Consider the following 25,663-nt stretch of genomic DNA (forward strand, 5'->3'; position numbering starts at 1 on the left):
TTAACACTTCCTGAAGTGGAAAGTTTCACTGCAGAGAACTGCAAAATGGGCCTGAAGATAAGTATTTTTAGGATAAAGCATAAAGAATAAGGAAGAGAACAATATAAGATATTTGATTAACTAGGGCTACACAGTCCACCTCATTTGGGGTAAGAAGATCAGAGTTGGCTTGGTGTTTGGGCATTGACCGACTGGATATATTGTTTCTGGTCACACAGATCATTTACAAGGACACAAAGTTTAGCTTTGTGTACTTGAGTCAGGTGTGGCTTTATCTTGGGACTTGAACTTTATTTCAACAGTCCACCTGTTTTATCATCCTTTTGACCATTCAAACAATTTGATCAAAATATAGGTCTTGGTGTGCCTATCAGTTATCATTGTCTCTTTGGGAATCAGTGTATTGTTCATAAGAGATGATGTCAGACTCCTTTTCTTGGAGCTGGAACTCCTATTCTTAGAGTTCGTCTGTTCCCTTTTGTTATTATAGTCAGAGAGAGATGATCTGTTCAGCTGGTAAGTGGTTGCCTACATGCATTTGAAATTTTTGAGATGATGCAGCATATTAGGGAAATAATAATAATTATTAGTAGCAAAACAATGCCCATGGTTTGGAGCATGCTTTTGAGTCAGGGTTCCCAAGACCCAAACTGACTAGAATCAAATAGATCAAGAAATGATCCCAAAGAGGGGCACACAGGCTTACCTTGATTTGTTGTGCTTTGCTTCATTGCCCTTTGCTTTACCACACTTTGCAGATGTTACATTTTTTACAAATTGAAGGTTGTGGCAAACCTGTGTCAGGCAAATCTGTTGGTGCCATTTTTTTCAATAGCATTTTCTTTTTTGTCTCTTTGTCACTTTTTGGTTATTCTCACAATATTTCAAACTTTGTCATTATTATTAAATTTGTTATGGTGACCTTTGATGGGTGATCTTTGCTGTTACTATTGTAATTACTCTGGGGAGCCACAGACTGTGCCCATGTAAGATGGCAAACTTAACTGACGAAAGTGTGGGTTCTGAGTGCCCCACCAAGTGGTGGTTCCTGTCTCTCTCTTCAGGCCTCCCTATTCCCTGAAATATAGCAGTATTGAAATTAGGCCAATTAATAACCCTACAGCGGCCTCGAAGTGTTCAAATGAAAGGAAGAGTCATATATCTATCTCACTTAAAATGGAAAGTTAAAAAAGATGAGGCTTATTAAGAAGACATGGGAAAGCTGAGATATGCCAAAAGCTAGGCCTCTTGTGTCAAATAGCTAAGTTTTGAAAGCAAAGGAAAAGTTGTCTTTTCCTTCATCAATTTTTTTTTAAGTTTTTACTTAAATTTCAGTTAACATACAGCGTAATAGTAGTTTCAGATGTACAACATGGTGACTCAGTGCTTCCATACGACACCTGGTCCTCATCATCTACTTCTCTCATCCCCATACCCCCTTCCCTCTGGTCACCATCTGTTTTCTGTATAGTTAAAGTCTTGGTTTCTTGGTTTGCCTCTCTCTCTTTTTCCCCCTTTGCTCATTTGTTTTGATTCCTAAATCATACATATCAGTGAAATCATACAGTATTTGTTTTTCTCTGACTGACTTATTTCACTTAGCATGATAGTCTCTAGCTCCATCCATGTCCTTGCAAATGGCAAAATTTCATTCCTTTTTATGGCAGGGTGATATTCCATTGTGTGTGTGTGTGTTTGCATATATCACATTTTCTTTATCCATTTGTCAATTTCTGACCACTTGTGTGGATTCCATAATTTGGCTATTGTAAATAATGTTGCTGTAAACATTGAGGTGCATATATTCCTTTGAGCCCCTGTGCTACTTTATTCTTGAGCCCCAACCTGACAGTTGAGCTGCCTGCATCTGCAAGACCTGCCAACCTGTGTGCCCCAGGCGGGCAGGAAGTTCTCAGGACGCCAAAACAAGACAAGAAGGCAGTAGTTGTCCCCGAGAGAGAGAGGGTTGACAACCAACGGGTACCCCAAAACCAAATTCACAAGAATCCAAATTTTGAAAGGAAGGGGCACTGAGAAATTTTACCTTCCTTTCTTGACCAAATACTCCAGGGAGCTGGGAGAGCTGACAGTGATAATTCCCAGTGTTTGCTGGCTTTTGCCAATTTTCCTAGGATCTCATCGGCAGGGGCCTGAGTGAGTAGAGTTTAAATAGTGAATATAGCTCTGATATCCACCAGAGGTTGGCCATTGATTTTAATTTTGGTTTCCCTTTGGCTCTTTAAGGAAATATCTGGTAGTGGTTTACCAGAGAATCCCTTAAAATCCCATCAACTCTGATAGGGGCCTGTATGGCGGCCCTTCCTTAAGGGTTTACATGGGGTGTTTGAGTTAGTGTACAAGGATTTGACTTAGGTTTACACTCTTGTCTCTTCAGGGTAGAAAGACAGTTCAGATAGAGGATTGATAGACTGAGTACTAAGGTAAAGGAGGTTAGAAGGGAATAGAAGGAGCCATGTCAATCTTACAGTCTTGTTTTAGGTCCCTTTTGTGTCTTCCATTTTTCATTAGCCTTTTCCAATGAATCTTTCAATGAAGCTGTTTTGAAATCTTGAAGCCTTTTATAGGCTTCTGCATTCCAAATAAAATGGGTATCCATTCTATGTGTTTGATTTGGGAAACCTTGCTTTTAAGTGCACTTCTTTAATGATCAATCTTGTCTAATTGGAATAGTCTCCATAATGGCCATTGTAATTCTAGGTTGTCTTAGTAATATTTTGCTATTTTTGTTGATATCTACAGCTTCTGGGGACCATGATTTTTAGACGTAAAATAAGAAGATATGCTGAAAGGTCCACACTCAGTTCTTTGAAACTTCTAGGATTCCACTTCTTTAGCTAAGCCTGGGGTCTCTTGGAACCAAATTAATACCTGAAAGTAATGTGCCACTAAGTTGGGGATTTTGTGGTGTTTTACAGTGTACTTGGTTGCATGAAAATTTTCTTGAGGTTGGCAGTGACCTAGTATTGATCTTCCTCATTTTGTGACCAACTTATCCTTCCTAGAATGACCATCTTTGACTTAGGTAGTAAGCCGTCAAACTACTTTTAAGTACTTGACTGGTGCCCACCAATTTTGTAACTTTGTCCTCTGAACTTCCCATTAGCAAGAGATGATTCCTTTCAGGAGATTTCTTTATAGTGATGGATGTCCTAATGGCATCCCCCAAATCTCCCAGCACTTTAGGCTATGGAGTTGCCTTGAGGCTTTGTGAGCTCCCTAATAGTTTCCACCTGTTGCATACTCGTTTCATTTTTTTGTGTTGATTTATTCATTTTGAAAGAGACGGAGGGGAGAGGGAGAGGGAATGCATGCAAGCAGGAGAGAGGCAGAGAGAGAATCCTAAGCAGGTCCTGTACTGTCAGTGTGGACACTGGCATTGGGCCTGATACCACAAACCAGAAATCATGACAGCCTAAGTCAAGAGATGAACACTTAACTGACTGGACACCCAGGTGCCCCAACTCTTTCCTATTATAACTACCCTGGGGTCTTTCCAAGACTCAGAACCTTTATGGGAACTTTTTTTTTTTTTAAACAAACTTTGCTTGGACCAGATTGCTGATTGCCCTTAGGCAGAGCTCAAACCTGAGTCACTCACCCATGCCCTCTGTACAAATGAGAGACTCAGTGAGTCCATAGGGCGCAATGGGCACTTGTGCACATTTCATCCTGCCTGGCTTCCAATCCCATTCCTCATGATGAAAAAGTTAAAAAAAAAAAAAAAGGTGTCTTTATTTTTTTAAATGTTGATTTATGTTTGACAGAGAGAGAGACAGAGTATGAGAGGGGGAGGGCCAGAGAGAGAGGGAGACACAGAATCCGAAGCAGGCTCCAGGATCTGAGCTGTCCACCCAGAGCCCGACGTGTGGCTCAAACCCACAGACCACGAGATCATGACCTCAGCTGAAATCAGATGCTCAACCGACTAAGCCACCCAGGCGCCCCCCCAAAAAAAGTTGTTTAAAGAAGACACTTTAGGTGAGACAGAAAAACTTGAATACTTCATGAAGTAGACAGTCTTCTAATGGAGCACTGAAAAATTGGGTGGGAGGCAGCAAGCCTTTATAGGATAAGGAATAAAGAACAAACAGAGGAAAAGGGAATATTCCCGACTGGCTTAGGCCACACAGTCAACCTTGTTTGAGGAGAGAAAGGCCAGAGTTGTCTCGGTGTTTGTGGATTGGCTGACTGGATATACTGTGTTTCTGGTCATGAAAGCATTTGTAGGGACATGAGAGTTACCTAAGTTTCCATTTGCTGATGTGGCACCCCGGCAGTTGTGGCACCCTCTTGAGTCTAGAAGGTTCTGTCAACAAGGGAAATCTCATTATTCTGCCCATCCCTTCGCTACCATCCTCTTCCCAGAGGAGGAGCAGGATCTTCTTTTTCTCATCAGGAAGAGTGTCTTTTTTGTTAAGAATCTAATAAACATTAGAAAAAGTTAAAAGTCGGTGCTTAAATGATGGGCCATATTAAATTCTCACAACTCCATATGTTTCTATCCTAGGGAAAACTAAGGTATTATATTTTTCCATGTTCATTTTTTATGTTTTTTAACAGCCAACCTATAGCGGCTAATATTTTATGGAAGTTGGAAAGGAAGTCTGGCTCAGAGTAATGGTTTTTGTTCCTGCTGTGTCACTCAGAAACTCCCCGTGGGTCTTCAGTTCACTGAATTCAATTGATCATAATCCCTGGATGAGGAAACACTCTAACTTTTGTTCCATGCATGGATTTTTAAAATTAAATTCAATTATTAATTTAATGATCATTTATGAAAACACTAGTAATTAGACCATTGCTAATAATTTATATGTGCTTATTGACTCCTATACTACTTAATCCCATTTCTTTTGTTCACACTAAGTAAATGATGTCATTGATTTTTCATTGCTTTTAAAACAGTTTTATAGAATGTACATTTAGCAATATTTTTTTAGTTTTAGTGGATTTGAATTTTTTAAACATTACCATAATTTAATTTCCCATAGGTATTTATTTATGCTTATCAAGTACCTTTAAAGTGTATTTATGTATTCTGAGAGAGAGCAAGCGAGTGAGTGTGGGGGTGGGGCAGAGAGAGAGAGGGAGAGAGAGAATCCCAAGTATTCTGTCTGTTGTCAGTGCGGCACTTGACACGGGCTCAGTCTCAGAAACTATGAGATCATGACCTGAGCTGAAATGAAGAGTTGGACACTTAACCAACTGAGCCACCCAGGCACCCCTCAAGTAACTTTAACATTTCGTAGATTAAAACAAAATCTTTTTTTTTTTTTATTTTTTTTAATGTTTTATTTATTTTTGAGACAGGGAGAGACAGAGCATGAACAGGGGAGGGTCAGAGAGAGCGAGACACAGAATCTGAAACAGGCTCCAGGTTCTGAGCTGTCAGCAAAGAGCCCGACGCGGGGCTCGAACTCACGGACCACGAGATCATGACCTGAGCCGAAGTCAGCCACTTAACTGACTGAGCCACCCAGGCGCCCCGAAATATTTTATCTCCTGATATCTGGTAGAAATCCAGGGTCAGGAATTTGAAACCAGCTCAGTTGGAAGGCTGGGGTCAAGGTCTCATGAATTTAGAGTTGGATTTCAGCTGGATTGTAATCTTCTGAAGTCTTGATTTAGGATTGGATGATCCACTCCAGAGTGACTTAGTCACGTGTTTAATAAGTTGGTGCTGGCTAACTGAGTCCTGTCCATGTAGGCCTCTAAATGGAGAGGCTTAAGTGCTCTCACAACATGGCAGATAATTTCTTATAGAGCAAGCTATCTAAGAGACCCAAGCAAAAGTTGTAATGTCTTTAATGTCCTCACCATGAAGTCATGTATCATCACTTCGCCCATAGTCTGTTGGTCATATAGGTGACTGATTCAGTATGTGAGGGGATTACTCAAAGGCAGGGAGTACCAGGAAGCAAGGATCATGGGGACCATCCGAGAAACTGGATATTATAATTTCTCTTGAATATTGTCATTTATTGGGGGGGGGGGGAACTAGACTCATCCTGTATGTTTCCTTTACTCTCACAATACTATATCTACACTACTGTGTGTGTTCTCCACACATCAAGCAGTTCTGCAACACCAGCTGAATGTCTTACAATTTAACTCAGTTCTCATACTGTCTACCTGGAGATGGTGTCACATGTCACACGTTAACGGCTCAGTCCCCACTCCCACCCTCCCCTCCAAACCCCTGCTTCAGATGCCGATTCCAAGTCTAGGTTATCTGTGCTTCTGACCAATTGACTGTAAATAAAAAATTCTACAACCTCACCCTCAAGTTTGATTAATTTGCTAGAATAGCTCACAGAAGTCAGGAAAATAAATTTACTGGGTTGCCAGATGATTATAAAATGATATAACTCAGGAACAACTAGATGGCAGAGATGCATGGGTCAGAACATGTTGGGAGGAGTGTAGAGCATCCATTTCCTGTCTGAGTCTGCCACTCTCCTAACACTTCCATCTCTTCACCAACCTAGACTGTCTCAGAATCCCTTACTTGTGGGATGTTGATGGGGACCTCATCACGTGGGCATGATCAGTAATTAACTCAATCTCCAGGCTTTTTCCCACTTGGTGTAGAGAGGGGTGGAGTTGAAAGTTCCAAGCTTTAAACATGGCTTGGTATCTGTGGTGGCCAGCCCCCATTCTGAAGCTCTCCAGAAGCCTAAGAAGAGCTGCCTCATTAGAATAAGGGGTAGTCCTGTCACTCAGCAAATTCCAAGAGATTTAGGAGCTCTGAGGTAAGAACCAGAGTCAAAGACCAAAAGATGCTCTTAGTGCTCTTATCATTTAGGAGATTGCAAATTTTAGGAGCTCTGTGCCAGGAACTGGGAGCACAGATGAGTACATATATTTTCTGGTATTTCACATGGCATTTGAGTTGTATTAGTTTTGTTGTTGTTGACGGTATTGGTATGGACAATCTTCTACATGTTTCCGTATATATGTGCATAAAGATTTCTCTTGGATCTATGCCTAGAAATGTGATTACTGGATCATGGAGTGTTTGATTCTTTAACTTTATAAGATAATGTGTTTTCAAACATGGTTATACAACTTTATACTCCCAACTTTCTATAGAATACTGCAAATCCATATATCCTCTTTAGCACTTGGTATTGTTGGTGTATTTTTTTTCCTTCCCGCCCGTCTAATTTGTGTAGATGACACCTCATAGTGGTCTTGATCTGCACTTCTCTGATTGCTAATGAGAAGATGAAACTGATCTTCCAATGTGTATTTGCCATGTTTCCTCTTTTTTGAAATACAGGTTAATGTCCTATACCCATTTTTTGATTTAGATTCTTGATTTAGTATTGATTGGCAGCTGTGTTCTATATATTCTTTTGTTTGCATATTCTTTTAGTCTTTTGTTACTTACACATATTGATGACAATTATAATTTGTTCTCCTGGTTTGTATTCCAGCTTTTCTGCTTATTTAAGGTAACTTTTGATGAACAGAAATTAATGCAGTAATTTCCAAGCTTTTGAGGACCACACATTTCTTTGAACGTCCAAGGAAAATGGTGGCTTGTCCTTCCAGGAAAAAAAAAAAACAAAACAAAAGTCATTCACAAATTTATGCATACCATTTTAAGGAGTTCCTGGACTCAGATTTATTCAGGCCCTGAACAAATAGCATCCTTCCTTGAGAAATCTTGCTTGAGAATCTAGACATCTTCTCAACTTCCACTCTATATTCCTGACTTTCATAAGAGCCCATACCATCTAATATGATTTATCAAGATTTATAAGTAATGTTCTTGTTCTTTTTTAAAATTTTTATTTTGAAATAATTTCAAACATGAGAAGTTACAAGTAAAAAATTTCTTTAGGTCCTTTATCTCTCCCGCTCTCTCTCCTCTCTCTCTCTCTGTCATATACACATACACTTTTTTTTTCCCTGAACCACTTGAGAGTAATTTTCAGTTATCATGCCTTCAAAATAACTCAGTATATATTTTCTGTGAATATGGATATGCGTATCTTAAGTACCACTTTGCAATTATTAAAAGGCTAAGGAAGCATTTCAGAATATACGATTAAAGATACATAAAGACTAAATTCAGTACACTAATTTTGATTAGGTCTTCAGCTAGAAGGAAAAACATTAAAAATATTAAGGAAAAGAATTTTAATATTCTTAAATTAAGCTGTGGTAATTTGTTAAATTGTTTGCATTAATCATTTAAAATCAGAGTACTTTTTTTTTTCTCCCTGAACTATGTAGAAAATGACACATTCTTTGTTATCCCTGGTTATCTTATAAAAATTAAATCTACATCCTTGATATTATCAGCTTATCGTATCTCTAATTATAAGATTACTATATATTGCGGCTTCTAAAATAATCTAGGTCCTATTTCTTAGAATACTGTTTTAACTCATGTTTTAAGTAATGAAAGTTTTGGTGAAATGCTCTAGATTTTCTTTTAGGATGGATTAATTCTAGATAAACTTCCATATATTTCAAATGCTAAACCCTTAAGCATTTGCTTAAATAGTCACAGTGATACAATCTGATATAGTGTGTATTCACTACAGAGAGTCGTCACACTTGGGACTCCTGGCTCCCTCCTCAGGGAGCTACTACATGTTGGACTGCATCTGGCTGTCTCCCAAAGCACTTGGGTACCATTTAGTAAGGTGAAAAAGGGTATTTCACTCCTCTTTCTTTTCTCCAGGGTACACATCAGTGATTGTTATCAACTCTTCTGAGGTTAATCTCGTGGTTACTCTACAACTTGATAATTTATTTCTGTGTTTTAGCAAGATGAAGAGTTTACTAATTTTTACTTTCTAGATATTTTCTTTTAAAAATAAAGTAAAAAGCATAAAATAGGCTTTAGTCTATCACATTAAAAATTCTGTACAATAAGAATTCCCAGTTCACTTTCTTTCTCCTCCACTGCCGCCATTTATCAACTTTTAAATGCTTCCATTTTTCTTCTACATGCATTCTTTAATGGTATCATTGTATACACATGGTAATGTTTCTATTTTTCCACGATGGATTTATTTAACTGGGGATAGCCCATATCAAAGAGAGTCCATGTTCCTCTTTCTCTCAGTGTCTTATCCTATCTTTTTCACATGTGTAAATTATACTTGCCCTTATTTTCTTCTACATCACAATGAAGGTAATCTGTGCTCTGTGCTCACCTGCGTTCTTTGATCTTTACATCTGCTAATTTTTACTTCCATTAGTACTTAGTAACAACTTCTGATTGTCTATTTGAAAATCTGTCTTCTCCTATGTCTTTCAAAAATGACTTAAAATTTTGTTCACCCTAAGTTTTGCATATAATTTAACCCACTCCACACATACTTCTCTACTTCATGCATCTCTAGGTACTCAGATTTTCTGTCTGCTTCATTATATGGTTAAGTTGTTTGGTAACGCTTTAGATTGATTGTACCCGATATGAAAGCAGAGCCAGGATCTATTGTAAACCTTCCCTCATGATCTTTATTCTTCCTTCTGCTACACACACACACACACACACACACACACACACACACACTCACACACACACACTCACACACACACTCACGTACACATTCAGACCTACTACCTAGACGAAGGTCATACACAGAGTAGGGACATAGGAAAATAATTGGATAAGTAAATAACTCTGTGTGATAAGTAGTAGGAAATTTTTTCTATTAATAAAAATGTGGGGACCATAAATCTCCAATTGCTTGACATTACTACTTAGAAGCAAAAGCTGAAATACTGAATGATTTTTTTTTTTTCTGGATTCTACAGTCTCAACTCTTGATACTCAAAAATGTGGTCTGGGAACAGCTTAAGGCACCACCAGGGAGCTTGTTAGAGAGTTCAAACCTCAGTCAACTCAGTCAGAATCTGCATTTTAACAAGATCTCCAGGTGATTCATATACAGAGTCATGTTTCAGGAACACTGTACCCTACTAAAGTTGTAACAAGCTGAGGTTCATTACCATTTTTGCACATCTGTGTGGGCATTTGTGTTCCCAATTTAATATATTACAATTGTCAATGTTTACATATTTGAATATTTTCCCTATAAGCATATTTTTTTCTTCATGTGGTGTTTGAGTCAAAGTCACTACAATGATAATTTTCTTAGACTATGAGAGTAAAACCTTCAAAAGCCCTTAGTGTAACCAGTACCTACATGTAAGGTAATTAAATGAGTGCTTAACAGATAATCAGTTGATTAGAGAACTAATTAATGAACAAAACAGTGAGGATAATACAAGATTAGGGAACCTTTTGAAAGGATACTAATATTGTTCTGTTGGTTTACATAGATTGCCTTTGTGCTAACGAGGATCATTGGCTCAATTAATGACATTTCAAGCTAGTGATTTTTTAGTACTTTGTGCAAAGGCATACCCAGGGTGACCCAAGCAAATGGATTCTCTGAGGACTTCTAAGACAAAGGGAAATAATCATATAATATTCATTATAATATAGGTACCTTTTTAAAGTTGTATTCAATGTCCATATGGATTGATTCAGTTAATTAAATACTTACTGAGTTCCTAGGATGTGTTAGACAGTTTTGTAGGGGTACCCATAAAGACAGTAAAATGTGGTTTCTTTGCCATTGATTTGTCATCAAGTGGGCCAGGGAGGCATAGACACTCTTAAGGAAGTATAAGCTAATTTGTAGATGGCAGTGGCACTTCGTGGGGTATGTTATGGTTCTCCAGAGGGGAGGAACAAAACAGTAAGATGTGTGTATATTTCTGTATATAAATATATTTATTTTAAGAAGTTGGCTCATGTAATTACTCAGGCTGGGGAATCAAAAATCTGTAGATTGACCCGACAGGCTGAAAGCCCAGAGAAAAGCCAGTGCTGGAGCTCAAGTTTGCTGGCTGTCAGGCTGTAGCTTTCACTGTTGCTCAGGGGAGGTCAATATTTTGTTCTGTTCAGGCCTTCAACTGATTAACCCACATTATGGAAGGCAACCTGTTTACATATTGTTCACAGATTTATGTTAATCTTATCCAAAAATACCCTCATAGACACAGCCACAATGTTTGAACACATATCTAGGCACCATGGTCCAGCCAAGTTGACGCAAAATATTAAGCATCACATGGGGGTAGAGATGAAGGTGTTCTGTCTTTGGACAAGATTACAGATAGCTTTGTGAAGGTTGTAGTGTTCCAGGTGACCTTTTGACAATGAAAGGGTTAGCAAGAAGGACAGTAATTTTATGTTGAGAGATAGCACCTGATTAACAAAAGTACAGAGTCAAGGAATTATTTGTTGGATGATAGGTTATGAGCTGACCAGAGCAGGAAGTTTGGAAAGAAATGCATTAGCAAATAGACCTAAAGCCACCTTTGCAGCCTAATTACAAGCGTCTGTGAAAGTAATGCTAAAGAAAGTGAACTACAGTGAGATTTTTGGAAGGGGAATGATCCTGCCTGACTCAGAATGTCTGTCTGCCTTAGCGGTAGAGGTTGAAGTGCATGATAAAAGGGAGGCAGACAGACAAGTTAGGACACAATGTCTATATTTGAAGTAAATCGAAGTGCAGATCTGAACGAGAACAATAGCAAAGGAGGGATGGAAGAGACAAAAGATATGTGAAGGAGATAGCAGTAGACGGATCTTGGACTTTGATGGAATGTGGAACTATTTTGTTGAAGTATAAGAAAATTTTAGGCCAGGATCCTATATCCCTGACTGAAAACAAAAAATGATTGACAATCATTTCTTCCTTTCAATGTGTGCAACATATATTGAAGTTAAAACTAAATAAAAACAAATACCAAAAGACTATTTCAGTTGAGTAAAAATGTTGATCTGCCTTTTTATGTTAACCTATAAAATATAATTCTTTCTGCAGACTAATTGGTGGAAATATTCTTACCATTGCTGCGAAGATTATAGGCTCACTAGGGCCTTGCACTTTTAACCTTGGCTCCAATCAGGCAGTCAACTAAGACAGCATGAAATCAGCCTTCAGTTGCCTGTTGTAATGCATATTGTCAGTTATTTAAAATTAAGGTTAAAACTCACCTTCCTCCATTCCCTTCCTGCCTTTTTCCTATATTTAGAGAAATTGAGGCAATCGAGGGTGTTTCTTGTTTAAGGGAATCTGCTGATGGAGACTTACCCCCATGCACCATGTCAATCAGACAGCTTTGTGTAGTGCGTGTAGCTGTTTCCCCTTTGCTCAGGGGCTGAAGGGATGGATTGTAGTGTTGGCAATATAAAGGAAGATTAGAAGTAATTTGATTTTTATCATTTTGTCTACTCTGAGAAGTGCTTGTGTTTGTAGTGGAAGGGCATGGTCCTTTCTAAGAATAATGTGCACTCTGTCCCTCGAGTGAAAGGAAGGAGGCAGCCAGAGAGTTTGAAATGTTGATCATATGGCTTAGCTTCTCCCATCCGGATATATGGTAGTATCATTAATCTTGATAGGAAACCCAGGAGCAGGAACAAAGGGATTTTATTGTTTTCCTTCATTTGTTTTTGTACTCATACTGGGCATAGAGGGCAAATATGAGTCAGTATTAAATTTGAAAACTTGCAAGAGAAAATGTGCAAGTTAGGGTCCAGAAAAAAAATTAGGGCATGTTGATAAGTCCATCATGTTCTTTGAAATATTAGGAGTCACGTGTGTTATTATATTAATTTTAGTAAGAATGGGTGAAAACACACAAATATTTACATTTCATAAAACTTTTAGAAAATGTATAGTTAATCATATGATATCAAACTGATATATCCAAGATATTAAAATATTCCCATTATGTGAATAATAATATGTTGATTAAGTTGAAACCACAATCATGAAGATTCCCCTAGGAAAAATAATGTTAATAAAAGGAAGGTGCTTGTTGTGATGAGCACTGGGCTATGTAAGTGATGAATCACTAAATTCCACTCCTGAAACTAATATTACACTATATGTTAACTAACTAGAATGTAAATAAAAAAGTGATACAAAATTAGTGTTCTAATACAAATTATTCATCATTAATGTATTTTTGCTTTAAAATAGTGAGAGTCTGCATCTGTCTTAAATACTGGAATATGAAGCTTATGTTTTTCAGGCGACTGTCACTCTGAAAAGATGTCACTGCTTTGTATTTAGACAACATAATGAAAATTTGAATAATATACTACTATATTTTACAGCATATCATTTAAATAATATATACCAGTAACTAGACAATAGTCTATTATATTCTATAGAAGGAAATAAAAATTAGATTTAACTCAGATACCAGATTGAGTTAAACACATTCAATGTGACGTGAAAACTGAAACATAGAAATGGTGATTCTAGAAACTGAGTTGTTTTCCTTGGGTACTTAAATCTGTTCCCCTTCTGAAAACCCTTATGATTTCAATTTGCCATCAGAATAAAGCTCAAAGTCCTTATTATGCCATATCATACATTCCATGATGGGATACTAACTTTATCTTGATCTCTTTATCTCGATCCCATGATGGGATACTAACCTTATCTTGATCTCTTCCCCCTACTCTGCTTTTTGTTTCTGTTTTTGTCTGAAAAAGCTATGCTACTGAATGCATTTGTGTGTTCCTGTGAAAGCTGCTCCTCCTCTTGGAAAACTCACCTGTCAGTGTGACAGATCCTCTTTATCTGCAATACTTCATTCAATTATCAACTCATTTATTAAAAAAAAAAAAACATCTTTTTGCTGTGTTCCCTGATTTCCTGGGTACATCACTCACATGCTCACTTCCTTCTGCATTTAATAGGCACCTTTGCATTTTATTGATACCATTAGTTTATGAGTTTGTCTAAACCACAGAACAAGACACTTTTTGGTGACTGATACCATGTCGTATTCTTCATTCTAACAATACATCCTGGCATAGAATACAGGTTCAATGGAAGTTTCCCGAAAGAGTAAATAAATAATGACCTCTGTGCTTTAGACGGACATCTCTGCTCATGCAAATAAATTGTGAGAGCATAAAAATACCATCTACATATTGAAAAAAACTTTATAATACTCAACTGTTACTATGTAAATTATACGTGTGTTTACCTCTTTTACTCCCCCTTCCCAACACACACACAAATAGGCTAACCTCTGTGAGAAGTAAGAGAAAATAGTTAAATTAAAAAAAAAAATTCATTCAACACAAAAAGTACTTATTGAACACCTACTGTGTATTACTTTCTATAGTAGATAAACTGATGATAGAAGTTTGCATACTATAATTTTTCAAAAGGTTCTCACTTCACAGTACAAATTTGCTAGAACTCTTAAATTTAGGTTGGCATCATGTTTTAAGCATACTTCAAAACAACTTTGTGTTATATGGACAATTATTACTCTCATTTTTAACAAATGAAAAACAGAGGCACAGAGAGCTTAAAAATGCTTTTGAAGCTCATACTACAGTATTGGAACTGGAAGTCCAACCTAGTAAGTCTGGCTCCACACTCTATGTTCTTAACCACTATATGCTTGCAGTAGTTGATGATTTTAAGGAGTTCATGGTTTGTAAGAAGTGGTGGATTTAGAGGTGAGTAATACAAACAATGGCATAATATAAAAAAAGTACTCTGAAAGAGAGCAAAGGAGTGCTTGGCCATGAAATTGTTTAGATCAGAGATCAAACTACAGTCCACCGGCCAAATATGGCCTACAGTCTGTTTTTGTATTGCCTACTGTCTCAGAATGTGTTTTTACATTTTCCAAATGATTATTAGGAAAACAAAAATATTTCCTTGACATACAGAATTTTGTGAAATTTAAACTTTGGTGTCCACACATAATGTTTTATTGGAACATAGACATACTAATTAGCTTATTTGTTTCTGAAAGCTGCCTCCCTGGTACAACAGATTTGAATAGTTGTTGGAGATCGCATGGCCTATAAGGCCTAAAATATTTACTATCTGGCCCTTTATAGAAAAGTTATATGAATCCTAGTCCAGAGAGAGCTTTTTCCACCAACTGCAGTTTGGGAGGAAGAGCATGCATGGATATAAAGCCATGGAGACGTGAAGGATCTTGGTGTGTTTAAGAAGACACAGATAGTTGAGTATGGTTAATGTCTATCTGCCAATTGAGTTGCAGTTTATGGAAAGAAATTCCATTTTTTTTCAGCAGGAAGTAGAAACTATTGAACTGTTTTAATGGACCATTCCTCCTTTTTCTAAGCACTGATAAATAAATGTTGATTTTGCTTCAAACTTAATAACCCATGTTGGTTTCGTACCTTTTAAAAATGAGTTCTTTCTTTCTTCTCATCTTCCTGTCCAATAGGCCATGCTGCTTCTTACCATTATTGACAAGGTTTCCCGCACGAGGAATTGTTTATCTGCAACCCATTTTTCATAGGATAAGCCTCTTGTGAGTTCCTTAGATGAGATGTATCTTAAAAAGAAATGTTCATTATTATTTTCATTGTTTTTTTATTCACATCATTGTCATTTTCATTACTGTTGTCATTCATCTTTCACCATCTGTTTTCCCCTTGCTCCCTAAGGTTTTTCTGCTACACTTCATTTCTTATTAGGAATTTGTTTTATTTGGTAGATGTATCTTCATTATTTTCTTACTACCTTCTTTCCACCTACCAGGTGACTGGTGTGTGTGTCTATACATGTGCATGTATATGTATGTAACAGAGAGGGTCCAACCATGTTAAAAAATTTAACTGGTATCCACTTCTGTGCATAAAATAATGGTCAGGACTTAAGATCCATCATCCTGCCAATGAAGTTTCTAGATATTAATCTGATTTATGAGGAGTATTTGGGTTTCGTTTTATCTGTTAAGTGAATTCTGTCAGTGATCAACTCACTGACACCATGAACAATGGCCAGGACGGGACCACTGGAATCTCATTTGAAGTGAGAGTTCTTTGAATGATCAGCACAGTTCTCTTCCCTTCCCCTCCTCCTCCCACCAAGTGTTCTGTGATGCAACATTACAGAAACAGTAAATCATACTCAGGAATTTCTTGATGTTAGGAGGATGAGTGTTTGGTGGGAAATGGTGACCATCAGCAGCTTGGTTTTGGATCCTGATGGGGAAGGAATGCTAGGTAATAAGGGGTCACAGCCAAGAAACTACACAGTGTTAACTCTAAATTATGATTACCATTCTTGCACAAAAGTTCCTTAAATAATAAAAATACAATTTTAGGTTTGGAGAAATCTTCTTAAACAGATAAGATATGATTTCTTTTCTATTTCCCATAATGCTTAAGTCATTCCTGGTGTTCCGGTAAGCAACTGAAACGGAAGAACTGTTTCAGTTCATTATCACTATAGGGCATTACATGGAAACTCAATCCATAAAAAAAAAAAAAAAAAAAAAAAAAAAAAGAAAAGAAAAAAAAACAAAAAAAAAACCCACTGCATTTCATAAAGTCTTAAATAAATTATTTTGGCTGGCACGGTCACTGGAAGAACACAGCCTCTTATTCATTCAGTGTTTTCCTTTACAGAACATTAAATCACATGTCAAATGGTTTTATAAAATTAGAAATGTCACACACATGGTACAAATCCTTAAAATGCACAGCTAGACATACTTAAAAATCATATATGTGCTCTGTTATTTTTTGTCATACAGATTTTAGTGCTTAATAAAGTATACTGTCTACTGGACTAAAATCTTATTTTCTAGAATCATGTAAAAATGAGAACAAAAGTCTACTCTGCATGTAGTATGTAGAATTGGGATTCCACTATTTGGACTCTGTCACTATGTTGCTTACCTTTTTCCCGTTCACTGATTTCATTTATCAAAAGCAGCCAGGGGTCTCTGTCATATATAGCATTGTTCTGATAGTGACAGCAAGTCTCAATATGAATTCAGTAGAGTCTCTGTTCTTGAAGACTTCTTAGTGATTATTATCGTGATTTGTACAGAGTTCAGGACTGCAGAGGTGTCTGTAACATAAGCAGAGACCACTTGCTGACGTCCGTTTTCCTGTACTGTGACTGTAGTTCCATCATCCCACTGGACACAAAGGCTCACCCAGATTCGAGGGCAGGAGAGAGGTTTCAACATATTGACAAGAGTAGCTTCAAAGCATTATTAAAGAAGATTAAAGGAAGTGTTTAGAAATAAAACACCATATGATAGAATTTATACGGTTCTGAACTTTTCTATTATTAAGCACAGGAGAGCTTCCAATTTAGCCTCTGCAAAAACTTAAATTCTCAAAATCTTCTATTGTGCTTCTCTACAAAACTTTTTATATTAAATCTGAGATGAATGAAATTCTGCTAACAATGGATTATTATTTTCCTGATTAAACAACTGTTTATTGAGTTTGTATAAGCCAGGGATTTTGTATATGTAGGACTAATATTTTGAAGATACAGTCCCAACCTCAAGTTTGTCATTCTGAAGACCTGAAACATGAATAAATAAATGTATTCTTTTGAATTGCAGTATTTCTCCAGAATTGCATATAACCCTTTTAAACTATACCACAAGTAAGTCGCATAATAATTTTTATTTTTCCTTATATAACGGGACTTTGTTAAAAATAAGAGTATTATACACAAGAGTTGACTGATAATTAATTGGCAAATATGATAGTGATGATGATGTACCTGATAACCTGTCTCCACCAGGATTAAGTGGCTCCTTTAAATGTTGGTTTGTTATTTTTGATTTTACTTTTTGCAGACAAAATTTTGGGCAGAATTTTAACCATTTTTGAGCAAAGGAATTTGGTGACTGATCTTTACCATGGCTTTCTTCTCATACTTTCTCTTGTCATTGATGTTAGCTGTTGTTATGCCATAAAAGGTACTTGTTTACTGAGGCTTTTAGATAATTATAATTTTATGTGTCCTGCTTAATAGTTTTATCTGTAACTGGGACTTTATTGTTGCACAACATTTTTCCCTGTAGGATATATGGAGGGGTAATATATTCATCCTGTCTACTTATCTGCCTTACCATTCTGTGGGAATCATTGCCAGAAGATGGTATGCGCTTGTCTATGAACAGATAAAAGGAGGAATTTATTTAGTTTCATAGCAATAAAATTAAGTTATATTTCAGGCCTCCAGTTATGAGTTTGTATAGGCCTGATCTTTATAGCATATGAGAAAATGTTTCATATATATAACAGAGACTTACTCTTTCAAAATATTTTAAAATGTAATCACTTTGATGCAAAAAATATTATATTTATTTTATATTTCTATCATAAAAAGAAAGTTATTACATATATTTCAACCTTTTTTTATGACTCTGTGAGGTATAGAGAAATCAACTCTGGGTTTCTGAAATAAATTAGGGGTGTCATTTACTGGGGTTTTAGGGAAAGCTGAATCATCAGAACTTGTCAGAAAATGTGAGATCCAGGGCATCATACCAGAGGTGAACTCTTGGTACTTGGTATTTATCTCGCACTTTGCTAGGCATTTTACATATTGTTTTCATTTCCATGTATTTTGAAAATAATTTAAGTCTCTAAAAGAGTTAAAAGAATAGTACAAAGGCCACCTGTTGCCCGTTGCTGACATTTTGCCACATTTTCAATTTTTGAGCTATTTGAAAATAAAACTGCATACATCATGATTCTTTATCCCTAGATATTTTAATATATATTTCTTTAAAGCAAGGTTAGTCTCCTGTATACCAGCAACATGATTATCATCAGCCAGTATGTATTATTGTTTCAATATTTTCTAGTTTTTAGTTCATCTTTACATTTTTTATGATTGTTTGCAATTTTTCTTGATTTGCTCCAGGAGCTGATCAAGGGACAAGCATATGCCATTTGTTGTGTCTCCAGTCTCCTTCAGTCTAGAGCACTGACCCCCCACTTGCATCATCTTTGTCTTTCTTAAGACATTTTTGTTGAGGTCAAGTCAGTTGCTTTGTAAAATATCTCCTATTTGGATGAAGCTAGATTCATTTTGGATTCATTTTGGCAAGAATACTGCTTTGCTTCTGGTTGACACTTTTGTATCACATCAGGAAGCATTATGTCTGTTTATTCCATTATTTTTAGGAGACTGTATGTTTGGTTAACATGTTAACCATTAGTTTTCTTTGTTTTAAGAATATGCATTTCCATCTGTAATGAAGTAATTTCTTGGGTGATCTTTTGAGGTTGTGTAGTAATCTTGTTTTCCAATAAACTGTTGGTATTGCTTTTTTTTTTTTTTGAGTTCCAGTTATTACATCTTTGTTCAGTATCTGACGTTTCTTTGAAGAAGTGCTCTTTTCCCTTCCAGATCTCAAGTTTGACTAGGAGTTGCCCTTCACTGTGGCTCCAATGTGCTTTTTGATATATTCCCATTAGTGTTTAGCATTTATTCACTTTCTGACAAAACTGTTGTTCTTCTACTTTCCCTCTACAGACCTGGAATTAACCATTTTCCAAGGCATCCTGATAGGAAATAGTGTTTAGAAAGTAGCATCTGGGCACTAGATACACTCATTGCTACTTGGGGGTCATTTCTTCATGGCTCTTGAGTGAATGACTCTAGGACGGATATGTTCAAAGGGGAAAAATAACTTGAAAGAACTCTTGAGCTGGATGTAAATGATTGTTCATCATGCTGATTACTGCAACTCAAACTCACCATCTCAGGGTTCTTCTTCATCTTTCCCATGGTGTGCGTGTGTGTCCCATAGTGAAACCCAGAGTACCCATTTATCTGTATGCTTCCCCACTTATAATTCATAAAATAGTTGCAGTATAAAGACTTCTTTGCAGAGGCTGTATAGAACTAAGTTTATATAAACTAACAGGTAATTGTTTCCTTTTTGTGGTTTTAATTCTTAACCATTGCGGGTACATATTGAGTCACCACTGGGTTTTCTTTATACCTGCTGTGTAGTATTAGTACACCTATAGGTGTACTCACCAATGTGGTGTGTGTGTGTGTGTATGTGTGTTTAATATATTTGGTGAACAAATATGAACTGGAGTTGGAATTTTTCTTAAGGATCTTTGGCCTGCAACACAGTGTTTCCTCTACAGATATCTAAAGAGCTAAGAACATCAAATGCTTAACTATCTGGATGAAACAAAGAGTTTCTGAGATAAAAGAAGTACAGGCTGTAGAGCTGAAGTTTATGAAGAAGAAAGAGACAATAGATTACATTATGCTTGTAACTGGACAGATGTGAGAAATCTGGGGACTCCGTGGCTGGTTTTGGTAATCCTGGAAATGGTCTTTGTTGACACTTTTAGATTGCAAAGACAGCAGCTGTATTTTCGTTCAAAGTTTGGCTGCAGTGAACAGTATTGCACATACAGTACAGCATCAGATGCTTCTAGAAGGCTGATATCCAAGGTTTTCGTAAGAACTTGACAGGCAGAGCAATCTCAGAGACTACTTTAACCATTATCTGACTATAGAGGGAAACCAGACCTGCAAATCACATTTTGAAGAACTTAGGGAATATCAGCAACTAACTTAAATAACTTTTTAAACTAATGACTGTGATTATTATTTTTAAATTATGATCTTATTTAATATATACTAAACTAAGTTAGATGTTATTAGTCCTACTTTACACATGAGGATACTGATAATCAGAGAGGTTCTGCAAATTTTGTAAGGTCGAGCAGCTAATAATGGCAAAGATGAAATTTAAATTTAAAATTATCTACCTCCAAACCCCATAACTAATTCATAGAGTTTGTTATTCATAAAAGATCAAAGTAAACTGAATAACCATTTATCCAGCAAATAAGCATAATGAATTTTAGAAGACAGAACACAGAATTCAGTAAATTGTAGGGTTAGATATCCCTGCACATTTTTTTTATGTTTTTGATTTACCTTTGAATTTATTGATAATTAGTTAATGGAGCCTGATTTTAGTTGTATTAGATGAAGATAGATCTCAGAGATTTTGTGTAACATACCTTTTACAAACCATTCCGCACTTACAGTGTACCAGGCACTGTGCTAATTACTTTGCATAAATTAAGTCGTTTACCTCACAGCAGACCTGTAAGTTGGGAATAATCATTTTCGTTTTACATGTGAGGAAACTGAGGCTCAGTGAAGTTAAATGACTTGGTAAGCAAATTGCTATCAAGTAGCAATACAGTCATCTGATCCTATACTCTTTACATCTCAGAGATTTTGTTATTGTCTGGTTAATGTTATTTGTATATTCTTCTATTCTTTTTAAAATGTGAAAGTGCATTTTATAATTAGGTAGTTAGTCCAAAGTACTTATTTATGAAATGTACTTTTAGGTGTAATCCAAATCAAAATATTATTGTATCATTAAGTTTGAAAAATAAAAGAGGCAAAATATTTTATTTTGATCGGGACAGTTTAAATCAGAGATCAGTTTGTGATATATTACTATACTGACTTACAGCACTGTATCGACAAATATTCTAAATGTTTCTACTTTGTTCCTAGCACTGCTCTAGCTGGGCATAGAGGAAGGAGGAGAGGAGATAAAACACCTTCCCTCATGGAGCGTACTCTCTAGTGTGTTGAATAACATTTACTTACAGACAAGGTACTTGGAGATTCAATAGATAGGATTTAGACCTTAGATGGGTAGGGAGTGGAGCTTTTTAGGTTTTGTGGTATTGATCCAAAGGAAAAAAAATACACAGAAAACTCTGAAGAAGACTGTATTTTAAATTATTTACCCTAATTAGGAAAAATACTATTTTTGTAAGGATCTAACCCCCGTTCAAATACATTGACAAGCTCTGACAATGTTTCCTGTGACTATATTTGAGGTGCCATGACGAGTGCATGCCAAAAATTGTGAAAAGTCTGAGATTTTTACCTTCTCGCAAGCTAAAGTGTTAGCCTGCCCTAGTTTCATACATGTTGGCAGAAGATCAAGCCTCCTGGGTCAGAGGCAAGGTGCTTTATTACTCATACAGCAAGAAGTATGACCTTCATGTAACCGTCATGTTCACATCTGTTCCTTGAGTGTCCCAAGTCCACAGGAGAAATAGGGGAGGGGGTCCTGGAGGGCTCTGCATACACCATGGATTTGCATCACAGTTGAGGAGTCACAAGCTTGGGATCTTTTATAGGAGATTGCAGTCTTTTATGAAAGATTTCCCGCAGAGAGAAATTATTATTATACTAGACAGCAAAAAATTCTGCCTGGAGGGTGACACTATCTCTGTCTTCCAAGGCTGTTAGCTATACCTATGTCCTTGAGTACTTAATACTGAACAGAGGACATCAGTGTATTTGTTCTCAAAATGAGCAGAAATGTGAGACATCCATAGAGAATTCCTTTCAGTATCCTTCACTCTATACTACCGTTTTCCATGGCTTGATAATGAGCTATCACTAAAAACTGGTTACTTGTGTATATTGCATATAGGGAAGAATGACATATTTGGATCATATCTATGATGGGACGGGTCATAAAATATCTAACTTACATATGAGGAAAATGAGGTTCATGGAGAATATATTTATGACTAAGTATTCCATAGTTAATCAGTTTCAGTGTCAGGATTTAATACCAGATGTTTTCAGTAATCAAAAGAATCCAGCGTTCGGTATGTAAATATATCTATGCAATTTCTAGCATAAATAGATAGAACTCCTCCATGCTGAAAACGACTTTCAGAATTTCATGTTAGTATGACATCCACATCAATTTGGCATTCACCCATATTATCAGCTTTCACCTGAGAAACACTTTCCATTATGTAGTTCAGTCTACTGAAAAATGTGCTGGCACGAACCTCCTCTCACAGGTTAGAGAAGTTGGTGCAGTTCTGGCTCAATGCAGCTGGAAAGGTGGTTTCTTCAGGGCAACCTGCTGATGGATATTCTAGCCCTAGAATACACATTTAGATGTGTCTAGATTAGAAACATCTACAATGCATTCATGAATTACAGTTTATAGGAAGATCAAAGCAGGACATAATAGCATTCTATGGGGTTTTAAAAGAGCTATTTTTTTTTTCTTCTCCAAGATAATAAAGTTTGTTTCTAGAGTTTAGTAAATAGTTAGGTGTCTTTAGTCAGCAGGTCAGCATTATTTTCAATATCCCTATGATTTATCGGCTGGGGGCATTTTAATATAGAAGTCCCTTACATACATACTTTACAGAAATTTGCTTGATTTCGTGTATGTGATGAATTCTTAAATCCCTCTTTTCTAGCTGACCAAAATTCATATAATTATATATTTGAATTAATGAAGACCATGAAAGCACTGTGACAGAATAATTATCTTTAATTATACTAATTACATAAATGGGTAAAAATTGATGATTAGGGCATTACTTTGTGAAAATAATAGCTTCATATTAATGATTGGATCTTCTTGTGACTTATCTTAACCATCCTCCCTACCTTTTCTGACCTACATTTGACATATAAAAGTTTAAGAAAAATTTTGAACTCAGATTCATTCCTTCATATATACCCTGAATTTCTATGCTTTTTTGAATTAACTAAGATGATCTGTGTTGCCAGATTTAGCAAATAAAAATACATTGCCTTCAGTTAAATTTGAGTTCCAAATGCACAACGAATATGGCCTTTTTAGAGTAAATCCAAATATTGCAACATTGGAGATGAATTCCGTAAGGCAGTACGCTCACTAACTGTTAGTTGCATGTCTTTTTAAGAGGATATATACTCAGCCTTTTATCCAGTAATCCCACAAAATATAGGAAAAATTGCAAGGATTTTATTGAAATGTGAATTAGTCCCAGAAGTAAATTTTTAATGTTTCAGTTTAAGCTGTAAAAGTTGTCACCTGCACTTTACAAAGGTCACATGATGGTTACGTGCCATTCTTTGGTTGTAAAATACAGACATAAATTTTTTTGTGAAGTGATGTTTATATTCTAGCATATTTCTCATTAAGGCAGGCAAATGAATTTAAGGATACGTGTTTTCCCCAAACTAGTTTTTAAAAAAAGGACAGATAGTTTCGTGATTTTTATTAACAATTTAAATTCCCACAAGTCTTCATCAGACCCCAGTTCTTTTCTATCATATTGTTAACTGACAATGTCCATGTATTACTTATCAAATAATTGTCTGTAATGTTTTCCTCATGTATTTACTTACTGGGATTCACGAATATGCCGGGATTGCCTTATTCCTCTTGTGCTTTGGTTATTTGGTGAAAGTCAAAAGGCAACAAGTAGTGTCATTATTTTGGGATCTAAAAATAATTCATTTGCATAATGGGGTTTGAAATCCTGAAACACAAAACTCTGCAATGCTCCCCATTGAGAGCAGTTGTGCTTGTGATGGAGAGAGAGAAGTTAACTAGATGCTCTATGCAATCAGAATATAAGACTCTGTTGCTAACTTTATAACACCACTCCAGGACTAATGATTTTCTTAGAAAAATGTTTATAATTTCAAGTTCTTAAATAAACAGAAGATTTGTCTCAGAGTCAAGTCTTAAAGAATGCTTTGCTCTTTTGATCTGGGGACCTGGGCCACTTTGTGGAGGGCTAACCTTTCCTAAAATAGCCCTGAAGCAGTTGTGTTAAGGCCCCTTTGCAGATGCTCCCTAATGTGAGTGTAAATACTGTGGTGTCCTTTATCAAGGAGAACCCACACGCTTCCAAAGCTGTCACAGCTGGCTAACTCTGGTCCGATTCATAAGGGATTAATTGGCCATGGGTGCTCGTGAGCTGAAATACTGTCATAGCGGCTGTAGATCTGTCACTTTGATACACAAGGTAATCAAGTCCAGTAATAGACTCTCCATGAATGTTAATAGCTTACCTTAGCAAGAAATCATTAGAGGCTGTTTACTTGATGTCACATGGAAGAACATAGTCTGGACTTTTAGTTCAAGATCACTTGATATTTTGTGGGATAAACTTCTTTTCCAAAACTGTACTAAATACCAGATACGTTGTGGTTGTTTTGAGACTAACTACAGAGGAAATGAAACTTTGAGAACCTGAGCTTGAGAAAACAACCTCATCTGAAAAATAAAAGTAAAATACATTTTTTTTTCTAAATTTCTTTTTAATGATTTTCTGGTAATGGTTCAAACAATCAGAAAATCGAGTGAAAAGTAAAAGTTTACTTTTCCCTTGTTTCCTTCTCCCCTGCCCCATTTAGGGATAACTTGGTTTCTCTGGTATGAAATCTTTCCAGATCATTTACCATTCATTTAAAAATAGAGTTTTACATACTCACACACGTAAATAGATTTATGTATTTTTATTTGAATGGGATTATAGTTTACTTTTCTTCAAAAGCATTTTGGTTGTCTGTATGTATAAATAAATTGCATTGTAATAGTTGAACAATATTCTGTAAATTAAAGGTGAGCTTTAATTTGTTTAAATATTAATTGCATTTCAGTTACAGAGATTTTCTAAGAAAATAAATGAGAAATAAATTATTTATTTTCAAGGTTATTTTATTTGAAATATATTTTGACTCTGCACCTATCACATATTTGAATGTGTAACCCAGAGCCTAACACTTGCAGCCTTGCATAATATTTAAGGCACTGAATTTTTAATATGAAATTTCATACTTTGGTGTCCTAGATTTTTCAGGAATGATTAAACTTCTCGTTGGATACCACTTGAGAATATTGGTCTGTGGTTCTGTCCTTAGGGGTAATTGTCTATGTTAGGAAATTATTGGAGGAGAGGGGAAAATGATGAAATTATAGATTGATCAGACAAAAGGGTGACTTT

General features: G+C 36.2%; 1 protein-coding gene and 1 long non-coding RNA gene across 6 annotated transcripts in view; one reads left to right on the plus strand and one right to left on the minus strand.

Moving 5' to 3' along the window:
- Positions 1 to 25,663, plus strand: part of SGCZ (sarcoglycan zeta) — a 1,094,832-nt gene that overhangs the window by 410,484 nt on the left and 658,685 nt on the right. The gene's annotated exons all lie outside the window — the stretch shown is intronic.
- Positions 1 to 25,663, minus strand: part of LOC109498749 — a 30,109-nt gene that overhangs the window by 2,688 nt on the left and 1,758 nt on the right. The window contains exons 2-6 of one of the 2 annotated variants that reach the window (XR_002155638.3): positions 24,729 to 24,933; positions 22,715 to 22,809; positions 16,763 to 16,937; positions 15,254 to 15,411; positions 7,415 to 7,571 (exon numbers count right to left, since the gene is read on the minus strand). This is a non-coding gene — a long non-coding RNA (uncharacterized LOC109498749). Of the gene's footprint in view, positions 1 to 7,414; positions 7,572 to 15,253; positions 15,412 to 16,762; positions 16,938 to 22,657; positions 22,810 to 24,728; positions 25,129 to 25,663 lie in introns of those variants that run through there. The other variant, XR_006597332.1, reaches the window with a different exon arrangement.

Source organism: Felis catus, chromosome B1 (assembly GCF_018350175.1).
Source record: "Felis catus isolate Fca126 chromosome B1, F.catus_Fca126_mat1.0, whole genome shotgun sequence".
NCBI lineage: Eukaryota > Metazoa > Chordata > Mammalia > Carnivora > Felidae > Felis > Felis catus.